Consider the following 14,665-nt stretch of genomic DNA (forward strand, 5'->3'; position numbering starts at 1 on the left):
TATGGTGGTTACTCCATACAGTATTGGGAGGAAGGCATCTGCCCTCGCCTCTCTAAGCCGGGTAGTGTCACCCAGCGCCTTCCAGGGTTGGTCGTTACCAAATTGTGCGACATCTTAAGAGGAAGGCGATGTGTTCTGATAAATTTGGTTTTGCAGGAGGCAGATCTGACTGTCGCAATGTTGTGCCCTAAAAAATTTTAATTTTATGGTTATATTACTTTGTGTACATTATCGGGGTATATTGTTACATTAAGGTTATTGGGGGGCAGGCTGCTGCCTTTCTAGCAGAAATTAGACTTGTACCTTTAACATTTCTTTCATCAGTAGCCAGTGTAACATAAGTGTGGTAAGGTAACACATCCCCAGCTCTTCAAGCATTTAAGAATCCAGTCAGCCCAAAAAACGGTGGCACCTACGCCATCTTAAATTGGCACGGGTGGTATCCGCTGTATTCAATGTGACCCGAGGTACACAAAGTCACCAATGCCCATCAACTGGATCCCATCCACGTGCCGGGGGGGACCCAGCAATGGGGAACTTGGGCGTTTAAAATGCTCGGGTTGTACCTGGGTAGAATTCACAAGGCAGACGCAGCTCCCTGATGGGACGGGTACCCACCAGGGGTGGTGAGTTACCCAAAATATGCTCTGTTGGCATGCGGTTGATGAGTTCAGTTCTGAAACACTCATTGTCTAAATCAGAGCTCACGCAAAATGGGGACATTAAATTTCACCTAGAGAATGGGATGGTTGGTGACATGCCTGGGCTGCTTATTCATGTCCCGTAAGCACTTGCTATACTTTATCGAAGCCATGGTTGCTGCTTAGTTCTCTTACGCGAGGAACAGCCATTGCCATAAGTCAAATTTGTCATTATAGAACGACTATCAGTGGTCTGCTAGGTGATAGTTGGAACAACCATGGAACCATTCACGAATAGGGTATACCACCTTCCATTGGGGTCAACCTGGGGGTTAGCGACATCTAAGGGTAGGGCTTAGCGAGACTGAGGGACAGTCTCCCAGGTCCCACTTTCCTTCGCAAGCCAAGGCAGAAAGCCAAACAATGGACTTATTGCATTGTGGAGCTAATCACCATATGAGGTGTTGTTCACTAATATAGGGGGGATATACGCCAGTCCTAACGTTGCACCTGTCCAAACGCCCCCTTCATGGATGATAGGTTTAAACCAACATTATTAGTAAACTATCCTAGGGTTAGCTGTATTGCGTGCAGCCTTCAGGCTAAATCTTGAGGGAATATAGAGCAACTTGTTTTACCACTCTTTAATGTCATGAATGAGTAAATGGAAAAGGGCAGGTGTATAACAACAAATATATGTATTTGTACTAAACACACCCCCTTTGGTTCAGTCAGTAAACTTAATTTTCACACAGGTAAACGGGCCAATATACGTTGAGCCTAGGATGAGATTGGAGGCAAATGATTCGGTGGGAAGACCTCTATAGCACACAGTAATTTACCACCATATACGTTGAGCTCTAGGGGTACACCAAAGCCATATATTAATAATATGGTGGGGGAACCACGAATGGCATAGAGACAGGGCCTAGAGCCTCTAGAACGAATAATGGGGGTCCTGATAAAGATACACACTCTGATGTCACACCTAAAAGGTGCCCAAGAGCCTAGTTGCGGCATCACATAGTTCTGGGGATCCATTTGATCATGTCCGGGTGGCTGGGATGATATTTCCCAGAAGCCAAAGTGGCGTACTTAAAAGGTCCTTGGGGCCAGCTTAGGTCCTGGCGGAGTTTGGGGTGTGCTAAATCTTTAGCCAACAACTGTGATACTGCACTGCTAAGTAAGCCGTCTTGTTTTAACACATAGATCCTATGCATAAAGACGTGGGTAGGAAGCAGACAAACTGAGGCTATGCTTAACATTTGCTGTCGGCGTGTGAGGTGTACGGATCTGGCATTAAGATTAGCTAAGTTTAGCGACTGATGGTAATGTAAGTCTGACACGTGTACAGCAGTTATTGCCGGAAAGACTAATGGTGTGTGTCTATCTTTCCAATTTATGTATGACCGGGTCCATGGTTGATACCTGGAGTGCTCCATATCACAGCAGCTGCAACAGGTGGACAGCCCAAGGGATGCTTACGTCAGTCACGGCTGGGTCCATGGCGGATATCTGAGGAGTACTCCACACCGCAATATCATCAGTGGGTGGACGTCAAAAGGAAAGCATACGTCGAGAAAGAAGACACCAAGGGCCCAAGTATTGCTGGCAGGTGTAAGTGTTACTCATTCCCTAAGGTGGAAGTGGGAATGGTTACCCAGGTTTTCTTGGTCTTTTTTCTGGTTCTTGCAGTTTCTCAAACCTGCCACGCAGGGGAGGAACTCCTCACCAGAAGTTGAGGAGCTAGAAATGGTTGCCCAGGTTTTCTTGGTCTTTTGCTGGGTCTTGCGGTTTCTCAAACCTGCCACGCAGGGGAGGAACTCCTCGTCAGAAGTTGAGGAGCTAAAATGTGCCAGCACAAACAACGTGCCGGACGCAGGACAGGGAAGAGTGGGTTTGAGGGTCTGTGCCATGGTCAGTTCAGGGACTGCTTTCAGGGACTTTTAGCTCAGCAGCCCGACCCCCTGTCAGTGGTGATACCTCACCTAGGGGGGACTGAATGGGCCAAACTGGGGAGGCGAATACTGATTGATGGGTTCATCTCCACTGTGGGTGGGTCTTCAGGACAAGCCCGGGTGGCACAGTGGGTGGGTCTCAACTGATCCCAGGGTGGCAAGGACCCGGTCAGGGCGTTGAATCACTCGATAAAGAGGATCAACACACAGCGGGACAAATTATTTCAAGCCCCAGTTCCAGATGATCCAACATGGGTGTATTTGTCCTACCTGGTAAGGGGAGTCCATTTGACAGAGGAAGGAAGGGGCCTGGGGTCTGGGCCTGGTTGGAAGGTTTGCTAGAGTGAGAACTTTCTAGGGTAGGTCTAGGCAGGGGGAGGCCAGATCGTCGGTTAACAATGCTGGCCTGTGGCGGTAAGGTCATTATCGGTGAGCACATATTTGAGGTCTGAGGGGGCGGGCATCATCCTATGGAGGTTCCCGCCCAGGGGGAGGGGCCTGCGGGCCACTCCCACAACTCCAGGGGCAAGGTAATGGATGCTACAAAGCAAAGGAGCGCGGGTAGGAGTAGTTCACGCTTTCCTTAGGCTGGTAGCCACCCCGCGCGCGTGGACTCACGACGCCACCGGCGCAGAGTAAGGGCCCTCCTTCAGTGGGTAAATGGAGTTCAGGGCGTAGACCGGGCAATTCCCGGGGTAACACTGCGCATGCGCACATCCAGAGGGGAGGCGCAGCTTGTAGGACCTGACACCGGTAGTGACCCTGCCATATGGCCAGAAATGTACAAAAATTCTAGATGAGGATGTTTAGTATAAGTTAGGAAAATAACATGTATTAGAGTTTTGTTAAAGTCAGGCTCTCAAACTTATTGCTAAACCTAAATGTCCTGCTGAATTTTTGTATAAATTGTTGATTATGCAATTAAAACCTTTTTTAATTTCATACTTTAATAAATACGGCCGGGCGACTAGCGCCCGCCTTCCAAAAAGTAAAGACGTCTCGTGTCCACGTTCCTGGGTATTGGGTGCCGGATTGGGGGGGAGGCGGCAGCTAGTCGCTGACCATGTGAAAAGGGGGGGCCCTCGGCCCCCCCGCACGCATGGCGGCGCGGCGACCGTCGCCCCCACAGTTTCCTTTGTTGCCATTCGGCGGTGGGGGCGTGCCCTGGGGGGCGCGGCCCACCGCTGGTTGGCTGGCGGCCACCTTGACCCGGATCCTAGGAAGTGGGTCCGGGTCAAGGGGGGCGGGCTAGAGGAGGGGCCACCTGGCCCCTCGGGAATAAAGAGATAGGGAGCGCCCAGGAGACCCCCTTGTCCCTGGACGCTCCCTCGCCGAAACGGTGTGCCCCGCGCTCGGGGCTTCTTTGTTTTCCCACCCACCATCCCTTGGAACAAAATGTTTGGTAGCAGTTCTTATGTCTGGTTGAATGGTAAGTTCTGGATGTACGGTCCACGGGTCTCACAGGGTAATAGAGATGAACTGTTGGTATATTTTGTTGATGCCTTTTGTCTAGGAATTTTTCCCCCTTTTATCAAGTCATGTGTGAAGTGAACTGTATTTAATGCTATGTGTCTTTAGGCCTTTTTTCCCTTTGTAGCTATACGTTGATACTGTTTGAAGTGAACTGTGTTTAATGCTATGTATCTTTAGGCCTTTTTTCCCTTTGTAGCTATACGTTGATACTGTTTGAAGTGAACTGTATTTAATGCTATGTGTCTTTAGGCCTTTTTTCCCTTTGTAGCTATACGTTGATACTGTTTTATTAGCCAGTGTAGCTGTCCTTTAGAATTTTTTCCCATAGGTCGTCGTATTTATTAGGTATGGGGCATGCGGTAAGGTCATTATCGGTGAGCACATATTTGAGGTCTGAGGGGGCGGGCATCATCCTATGGAGGTTCCCGCCCAGGGGGAGGGGCCTGCGGGCCACTCCCACAACTCCAGGGGCAAGGTAATGGATGCTACAAAGCAAAGGAGCGCGGGTAGGAGTAGTTCACGCTTTCCTTAGGCTGGTAGCCACCCCGCGCGCGTGGACTCACGACGCCACCGGCGCAGAGTAAGGGCCCTCCTTCAGTGGGTAAATGGAGTTCAGGGCGTAGACCGGGCAATTCCCGGGGTAACACTGCGCATGCGCACATCCAGAGGGGAGGCGCAGCTTGTAGGACCTGACACCGGTAGTGACCCTGCCATATGGCCAGAAATGTACAAAAATTCTAGATGAGGATGTTTAGTATAAGTTAGGAAAATAACATGTATTAGAGTTTTGTTAAAGTCAGGCTCTCAAACTTATTGCTAAACCTAAATGTCCTGCTGAATTTTTGTATAAATTGTTGATTATGCAATTAAAACCTTTTTTAATTTCATACTTTAATAAATACGGCCGGGCGACTAGCGCCCGCCTTCCAAAAAGTAAAGACGTCTCGTGTCCACGTTCCTGGGTATTGGGTGCCGGATTGGGGGGGAGGCGGCAGCTAGTCGCTGACCATGTGTTAATCTTGCAGTAATTGGTGCAAATGTCTTTACGCAAGTCGATCCTTGCATGCAAAAGCCATTGTGCAATGATCGTTCAGTGCTAGCATTTGTGCAAAACTGTATTGCACTGGGTGCAAAGGTTATCATACTCCACCCAGAAGCGCCCCCTCAGTATAAAGAGAGGATGCTTTTACTAGAACCATATTAAAGAACCAAGATATGCAGCGATGACGATGACGATGAGGGAACATTAATTAGTTATTTATTTTTCACTTGCCGCCTGTCGATTTCCCCACCAGCCGCCCCACTACTCTAACCTGCACGGGCTGCTCCTGGAGTTTTTCTCACTCCACGTGATGCTTGTAACATGGAGTTCCAACAAAACCCTGCAAACCACCGCATGGCAATTTTTTTTCTCATGTGCGTCTTGCCAACCAAGCACAAGAGACAATTTGCCTCCCCTAGCGTGATTTTGGGGTGCTAAGACGGCACCCGTGAGATTTTCTCAATGTGGGCGGTCACGACCGTTCACAGTGAGAGAGCTACTGCTCAGGTAGAAAATGTACTCAAGCAGCAGCAAAAAAAAAGCAGTGCACTCTGGCATGCCCATTGGTGCCAGTTTGCACTGATTTTGTAGCATGGAATAAACTGCTGGTGCTAAAAATCAGCACGATGTGCTGATTCTGCCCGCTCGTGGAACTCCGTAGAATCTTGCAAAGTTTTCATATAACTTCAAGGAATTCCACAGAGTGAAACTCAGTGAATTTCCCCCACCTCTAATATTTACACATAGAGCTTTACTCCTCACTCACTCTTAACTATTAAGTAGGGCTCAATAGTCAGAAGTAGAATAAATAATGTTAGGAACACACATTCCAAAAAGAACACTTTTGACATCATTTTCCATGGATGATACTCTGGTCGTCTTACATAGTACTTATAGAGCTATTAGACACTGAGGGCCTTATTTAGAGTTTGGTGGATGGGATACTTGTGACAAACATGGTGGACCTGTTACAAGTGTAACCTGTGGCACTTGTACTACTGCAAAGTATTATCTTCACCTATTGTGATGGAGAACCCACCCGCCAAACTATAAATAGGTCATATCTCTGTTTTTAGGTCGAGCGTAGCAAACCGACCTCGTGTATACTTTTAGTATACTTTTAGTATTTGTAAAGGGGGGGGTGCACGCGCTGGGACTGGGAGGTGCCCGCGCTTCCAGTCTCGGATGTCGGATTTGACCTCATGAGCGCGCATGTGTGCGAGCGCGACTCTGCCATGCACTTAGGAAAACGAAACCTAAGAGCCGCGCGACGTGAGCTGTCTATGGTAGAAGCTCACGCGCGCGGCTCTTAGGTTTCGTTTTCACTGGTTTGTTTTCCTGCATAGAGAGCGCAGCCCCGCCGATAAGAGAACATTGCTGGCACCTCTGTCACCTTCTCCAGCTCCCCCGGGTACTTACAGAAGGCATGAGGGAAGCGAGGGGTGACAGAGCGAGAGACAGAGGGGAAAGGAGCGGACTGACACGTTTCCCAGGGCTGTCTTGGGTTCCCAGTCCTGCCCTCGTCACCATGTTCGCCGTCTCGCCATCAGCCCTCTCCCTCCCAGACACTCGAACCCGCGCCGCCCCAGCTGACCGCTTCCGACAGCCTCTTGTTCAGCCCTCTCTGAAGGCCCGGTTCCCACGACTGCCGGGTCCCTAAAAAGGAACCGCAACCGAGTCACGAGACGATGCGCCCTGGACTTAGCGTAAAGGGAACAGGAAGTGAGGAGCGAGCCACAGTCTGCCTCTAGTCCGCATAGCACCATGAGGCAACTCTAAGCACCCGTCTTAGAGCCGAAGCGGGAAACAGACTACGGAAGCTGCACAGGTAATTCGTTAAAAAAATAGTTTTAAGAAGCCGGCTGTTTATATTATAACAGTGTATACCACACAGATGAGCCCCAAACATGGCGAAAGGTGCCCGTGACTCTAAGTGACATTTATTCTGAGTGTTTGGTACGAATAGTGGATATTTAAAAGTAGGCGCTTCTAGTGAGCCCGTTCATGCACCAGCCTTGGTTCTGTGGCAACATTCCTTCCTAGGATGCTGTAGATGAGGTGTGTGTGGATAATCACAGCTGACTCGTTTGTCTAGCGCTCAAACTTGTTACAAGCAGCCAGGCGCTAACGATGCATGCACTTACGACCTCCGAGTGCACAAACTAGTTTGTTGCGGCTGCCGCCTAGAATGTAAACTGATGTTCACTTTCGGAAGTTGTGGCTCCTCGTGTTTGGTGTAATTACAGCGGCTTGAAGCCTTAGTCCTGATTCCCTCTCATGCCTTTCTGTCTCCCTTGTCGGTTCATTTTTTTTATTCCCTCTTTTTTCCAGTCACTGTTTTCCTATATTTTTCTTCTTCCCCCTACTTTCTCGCTCTTCTGTCTTCTCTCTTTTGCTCTGCTGTCAAACTCCGAATGTGAAAAATGACTCTTGCCTACGAAAACGAGAACCGGCAACCATGGGACAAGTTGAGCCCTGGGGCTGGGGCTTTCCTTCCCTGGAGTCAGAGGAGTTTTTGAGGAACTGGAGAGTCTCTCGAGGTGACAATACCTTTAATAAATCAATCTTGCAGAGAGAAAGGTTATTTGGGGTTATGTTATTGGCATTTGTGTAGCGCCCAGTCTGCTATTGTTATGGCTTCGAAGCGCTTACCATTGTCCGAGGATCACTCTGAACGGTTTTCCATAACACCGCATGGAAGATGCATGCTCAGTGGTGCCACCAGGTGAATGTATCAACTACATAAGATGTGTTCAGTGTTCCTGGTGTGTGATGGGCGAGGCCAGAGGGCTGTACCCTGTCTCTTACACGTCTTCCAGGATGGCCCACACGCCCGCTGCCCTACAGGGGTGCAGGGCTGTCAGGAATGTGGCTTTAGCGACTGCTGATGGGCGCTGTTATAAATAAATAGAGGCAGACTGAAGCACCTCGATGTGTGTTGGGAGTTCTGCCTTTGTGTTCTGTTGAATGATAGATCGTTGCCTGTCTCGATGAAGAGAGCGGCTGAGAGTGCAGCGATACATACACGCAGGCCACTGGAATTATGCGGCAGTCGAGGAGCAAATGATGTGGCAGGTTTGACTATTGCGGCAAGAAACGACATTTCATGTGATGTAATGCCACACATTTTGGACTAGTATTATTATATTATTTTGGGAATTTTTACACACGGTAACAGTACCTGGGCAAAGGATTCACCTCATTAGTACCACTTCGGCAGAACAACAATAACGTCTGTCTTATAAATGTCACAAAAAAAGTTAATATTTCACTTCTGTTCTTGGATTTTCGTGAAAATACAACACATATTGCATTGCAAATGCTATAGGTGTCACATTTGTGAAAGTTAAAACTATTGGCATTGTAAATGACAAAGCTATTACTTTAGCTATTACTATAGCTATGTTCACAACCAACACATAAATAAAAAAAATGTAATTCGCAATACCAATGGCTCAAACTTTCCTAATGCGAGACCTATTGCATTGCAAATGCTTGTTGTTTTAGCCAGTCTGGTACTTGAATAATCTGCCTCTCACAAACAGTAAACAGCATAGAGCAAGAATTATGAGAATTTGCGCAAATATGTTGACAGCGTGAAGGTCGGAAATCTCCTACAAAACGGCTATGCCTTCAAAACAGAGCCAGAGTGTGAAACCAGTAAACCCATTATACATTAAGGCGCGAAGATATTCAAGAGGTATTTACGAGGATACACAAATACAGAATATTTTAGCATCCTACCTGTTTTGTGCAACAGTACATATCATTTCCAAAGAATTTAGATTTGTGTCCTGCCAATGCTATTCTTAACATTTATAGATGTCCTGTGTTGTGTGATAACATTTCCCAAGCACCAGTGCATTGTAAAGTGACTGTGTGTAAGTATACCTCAGAAGGCTGAAAGGTTGCCGTGTGTTCAAACTGTGACTTGCAGCTTCTTGACAATACGGTGTAATAGGTGCATAAGTAGCCTAGCTATCGATCAGGCATGACAGGCAAAAGGCACAGAGCCTGCAGGCCTTAGGGATGCAGTAGATTCACTCTTGCTGGTTATCTAAAAGCAAAAGAGCACCACATGGGCAAGAGACGCTGCATCCCCCATAAGTCAGTGCTTCGCCCTCTAAGTACCTTGTGGTTGGAGCTGATCACACAATGCATTTTATTTCTGACTTTGCAGCCGACAGGGGCAATGCATTATATGCATAGACAGCTCACTTGGTTTTTTATTAACAACTTTTCTTTATTTTCAGTTTTTCACTTCAGTTTTAAGAGTGGCGTTTCAAAAAAATGACCTTGCCAATAATGTCCCTGCCTAATAGAGAGGATTGGCACTGTAAGCAGCACTGGTGACAGAAGGGAGGTGCGGCAAAACAATTAAGTCAACGATAGCAAGTTACTGATGCAAGCTCTAATAAAAGTAAGCTTGCAGAATGGGTTGTCATGTGCGCTAGGTAAGCTCAATGTAGACTGTTCAAGCTTTCTTAGGTGTGAAGAAAAACAAGCATTTGAAGAGCCAATATATCTGGTACTGACTGACAGCCTTTTAACTTTGTCAATGCTTAGTTTGTTTTCTCATGGCGTTTGTAGCTGGGAAACTGCTTGGTCCTTGTCAATATTAATATGTATACATATATATATGCATATACATATATACATATATATATACATGTGTATATATATATATATATATATATATATATATATATATATATATATATATATATATATATATATATATATTACCTACTGGCGGTCGCCAGTAGGTATATATAGTTAGGATTTTTTCTCTATGGGATTTTTGAAAATTCTATGTCTAATAACTTTGGCGTTTGTGGACGGAATTGGCTGAAATTTTCAGGAAAATGGCACATTTTGTTTCTGAGCAGCCCTTGAAAATTTGGGGGGGGTTCGTCAAGGGGGGGCCGAGAAAAAAGGGGGTCCCAAAACGTGTTTTTAACATTGAGTTTTCCATAGGGCGGTTGGCCTCACTTTTAGCCCGAACGGCTGAATGGATTTGCACGAAACTTGGCAAAATTGTAGGGACTGGTAGCCCGATGTGCCTTTGCTAGGTCTCAATATATGTGCTTCAGTGGATTTTGAGAAATTAACGTTCAAAAAAAGATATATATCTGTAACAGCGGACCGGACAGCGCTCCGGTTCGCGGACTTTACGCGTTACGGAGCTTTGTGAAGCGAAGCTGATTGGTTCTCCGGCGTCTGTGAACATTCCAAACAGTCCGTAGCGGCCGCCATCTTGTCTCTCAGTAGGATCGAGAGACAAGCGGAGGCCAAAGCGAGGGGGCAAATGACCATAAGGGGGCATAGTAGATCCTCCCTGACCCTCTAGGTTTGATGTGGAGGTTTTAAAAGGGCCCCGCGGGGCAAAAAAAAAAAAATAATAATAATAATCGAACGGCTGAATGGATTTGCACGAAACTTGGTAAAATATTAGGTACTGGTAGCCCGATGTGCCTTTGCTAGGTCTCAATATATGTGCTCCAGTGGATTTTGAGAAATTAACGTTCAAAAAAAGATATATATCTGTAACAGCGCTCCGCTTCGCGTAACGGAGGTTTGCGAAGCTGATTGGTTCTCCGGCGTCTGTAAACATTGCAAACAGTCCGTAGCGGCCGCCATCTTGTCTCTCGGTAGGATCGAGAGACAAGAGGAGGCCAAAGCGAAGGGGCAAATGACCATAAGGGGGCATAGTAGATCCTCCTTGACCTCTTAGGTTTGATGTGGAGGTTTTAAAAGGGCCCCGCGGGGCAAAAAAAAAAATAATAATAATAATCGAACGGCTGAATGGATTTGCACGAAACTTGGCAAAATTGTAGGGACTGGTAGCCCGATGTGCCTTTGCTAGGTCTCAATATATGTGCTTCAGTGGATTTTGAGAAATTAACGTTCAAAAACAAGATATGTATCTGTAACAGCGCTCCGCTTCGCGGAGATAAAATTATCTCTGTATTACCTAGCTGTTGCTAACACCAGTTAGCGACGGCTAGTAGGAGATAGCGACCATCTTGGGCCCCACTTTGCATGTGAGTGATATTTATCACTAATGACATGCAAAGTGGGCATGCCAAGATGTTAGCGACTGGAAACAGTCGCTAACATCGCTATCTCCTATTACCAACTTTTGGAAATATTCGCGATAAGCGCGAATATCTCCAAAAGCTACCACCTGCCCTGAGCAGTTCTTAGCCATGTTATCCAATGGGAGGTGGATAACATGGCTAAGAGCATTAGCTCGGTAATGCATGAATATCGCTGAGTTTTCAGCGATATTAATGCATTGCGGTCGTTTTTTATCGTATTTGCGATAAACCTTGATAATAGCAAGGTTTTGCTAACACCAGTTAGCGACGGCTAGTAGGAGATAGCAACCATCTTGGGCCCCACTTTGCATGTGAGTGATATTTATCACTAATGACATGCAAAGTGGGCATGCCAAGATGTTAGCGACTGGAAACAGTCGCTAACATCGCTATCTCCTATTACCAACTTTTGGAAATATTCACGATAAGCGTGAATATCTCCAAAAGCTACCACCTGCCCTGAGCAGTTCTTAGCCATGTTATCCAATGGGAGGTGGATAACATGGCTAAGAGCATTAGCTCGGTAATGCATGAATATCGCTGAGTTTTCAGCGATATTAATGCATTGCGGTCGTTTTTTATCGTATTTGCGATAAACCTTGATAATTGCAAGGTTTATCTGCGATAATTTCTGAAGATGCTTAGCGGTAAAAAATTTGTTGCTAAGCATCGTTAGGGATAAATATCGCTTAACTTTGGTAATATGCCCCAACGTCTGTTAACGTTCGATTCGAAGGAAATCAGGAAGTGTTGAAAAATATTGTCTGCGCCATCTTGCCTTTTTTCAAATGCCACACTTTTGTCGTGCACGGCAGTCATTTTAGATGCCTTGACCAGACGCACTCTCTGCACGCTGTCGATCCTTAGCATGGCTCCCCACCCTCGCAAGCATCTCCCCCAGGCAGTGGTCACCCCCGCTCTCTGTCTTATGCATGGGTAATAAACCACCCCCCATCTGCCCTGCTCTTCCCTGAGAATCACACCCTGTGCCCGCCCGACACCTCCCTTTCGCCCTATTCACTACCGCACCCTCTGACACTCCTTTTCCTCTGTGTCCGATTGTCCAGGCCGGTCCTAGGCTATCAGCTAGCCCTGCAGATGTAGTTTATGGCCCCAGCTGTAAAGAATCACCCCTCTTCAAAGGAGTTATAGTAGATCAAGGCCCACACTCGATGAGATCCGTCACAGCAGACGCGTTCCTATTATCTGAAAACCATCCTGTATTGTGATTGGGGAGGGGACCGAGCCTGAAGCGGAAGATTCCAGGGATGACTCTTTGTACATCAAAGTTTTTACAATTATGTGTCACATTAAAAATATATAGCACTCCAACAAAGTAGTAAGATTATAAAACTTTAATAACTTATAAATATATACAAGAAAACAAAAACAGTAATAACATATAAAAATTTTTAGGGAAAAACAACGAAGTAGCGGTCGGCTCTGCGAATAGTCCCAACGCAGCACAACGTCCAGATTTCACTGATTTCGGAATCCGGCGTGGGGCGTCGCGGGGGGTGGGTCATCAGTAGCAAACTGTTGTGCGAATAGTTTCAAGGCAGCAGAACGATGGCACCAAGGTGATGTCCAGTAAGTTGCCGCACTGGTTTTGGTATCCTACAATGCTGCTCCGAATAACGGCGTGGGGCACCCCGGGGGAGGCGGCGTGAACGGGCCTCTCCAGGTGGAGTCTTGTCTGTTATAGTGGGGCGCCCCTTTACCGTTTCAGTTGCCATTCCGTCCGCTTTTGGTCCACTGTGTCAAAAGCCGCAATTCAGCTGAGTTGCGCCCACTCTTGCGGTGCAGCGATAGGCGGCTGTCACAGGACTTTCAAAATGGCGGCAGGCTGTTTCCTTTTTGGGCCTGGTCCACTGAAATGGCCCTGGGACACCTTGGAAATCGGACGCTTGTCTGCTAGGTCTTGGACCCCATTCTCGAAAGCGTCCCCTCCGCCTTGAGGATTCATCAAAAGTTTTGGGGGCCCCCGACTCCTGCAGGCTTCTGGTGGGGAGCGGCTGCCATGATTGCTCGCGGAATGACTACGACGGAGCCACGAGATGGTGGTGCTTTCATGGTGACGCCAGCTTCAGTCTGAAACATCCAGAAACAAGGTGGGGCTTTCATCGTTTGGGGAAAAAAAAAAGTTTTCATCCAATAAAAAGTGTTGTTTTTAGGTCATATGATCAAGCCTTCCATCATTAGGAAACCAAAAGTAAAATGAGCCAATGAAAAGTTTTATAAACAAGTCACATGACCTGTTATGCGGCACAGGGTATAAAATGCGGAGAAAATACGTTGGCACGTGAGGCGGCGTCAGTAGCGGACCGATGTGCGAATAGGCCGAAGGCAACACAACGCGCCAAGATCCGGATGGCACCGAGGTGGTGTCCAGCAAGTTGCAGCACTGGTGTGGCCATCCTACAATGCTGAAAGTCGGCGTGGGGCGCCCTGTTGGCCTGTGAGTTTGCGTCAGTAGCGGACCGATGTGCGAATAGGCCGAAGGCAGCACAACGCGCCAAGATCCGGATGGCACCGAGGTGGTGTCTAGTAAGGTGCACTGGTGTGGCCATCCTACAATGTTGAAAGTCGGCGTGGGGCGCCCCGTTGGCCTGTGAGATGGCATCAGTAGCGGACCGATGTGCGAATGGGGCCAAAGGCAGCGCAACAATGTTTTCTGAATAGAAGACACCACAAGGCGCTGAGATGCCAAGATCCGGATGGCACCGAGGTGGTGTCTAGCAAGTTGTGGCACTGGTGTGGCCATCCTACAATGGTAAAAGTCGGCATGGGGCGCCCTGTTGGCTTGTGAGATGGCGTCAGTAGCGGACCGATGTGCGAATGGGGCCAAAGGCAGCGCAACAATATTTTCTGTATGGAAGATACCACTAGGCGTTGAGATGCCAAGATCCGGATGGCACCGAGGTGATGTCTAGCAAGTTGCGGCACTGGTGTGGCCATCCTACAATGCTGAAAGTCGGCGTGGGGCGCCCCGTTGGCCTGTGAGATGGCGTCAGTAGCGGACCGATGTGTGAATAGGCCGGAACCAGCAAAAGGCGCCAAGATCCGGATGGCACCGTGGTGGTTTCATAGTTGAGAGGCACTTCATCTGCAGTGGGGCGCCGAGATCCGGATGGCACCGAGGTGATGTCTAGCAAGTTGCTGTACTGGTGTGGTCATCCTACAATGCTGAAACTCGGCGTGGGGCGCCCCATTAGCCTGTGAGATGGCGTCAGTAGCGGACCGATGTGCGAATGGGGCAAAGGTAGCGCAAGAATATTTTCTGAAGAGAAGACACCAGAAGGCGCTGAGATTCGGTTACCACCGAGGTGATGTCTAGCAAGTTGCCGCACTGGTGTGGCCATCCTACAATACTGCTCCGAATAACGGCGTGGGGTGCCCGAAGGGGGGGGGGGCGGCGTGAACGGGCCTTCCTAGGTGGAGGCTCGTCTG

The 14,665-nt window shown here is 47.8% G+C and overlaps 1 protein-coding gene across 1 annotated transcript in view; it reads left to right on the forward strand.

The window, feature by feature from the left end:
• Window positions 1–6,481: 6,481 nt before the first annotated feature.
• Window positions 6,482–14,665, forward strand: part of LOC144755511 (uncharacterized) — a 167,718-nt gene continuing 159,534 nt past the window's right edge. The window contains exon 1 of the mRNA XM_078644503.1: window positions 6,482–6,942. The gene's annotated coding sequence lies outside the window, so the exon portion shown is untranslated. The remainder of the gene's footprint in view (window positions 6,943–14,665) is intronic.

This window comes from Lissotriton helveticus, chromosome 5_1 (assembly GCF_964261635.1).
Source record: "Lissotriton helveticus chromosome 5_1, aLisHel1.1, whole genome shotgun sequence".
In the NCBI taxonomy this organism is placed as follows: Eukaryota; Metazoa; Chordata; class Amphibia; order Caudata; family Salamandridae; genus Lissotriton; species Lissotriton helveticus.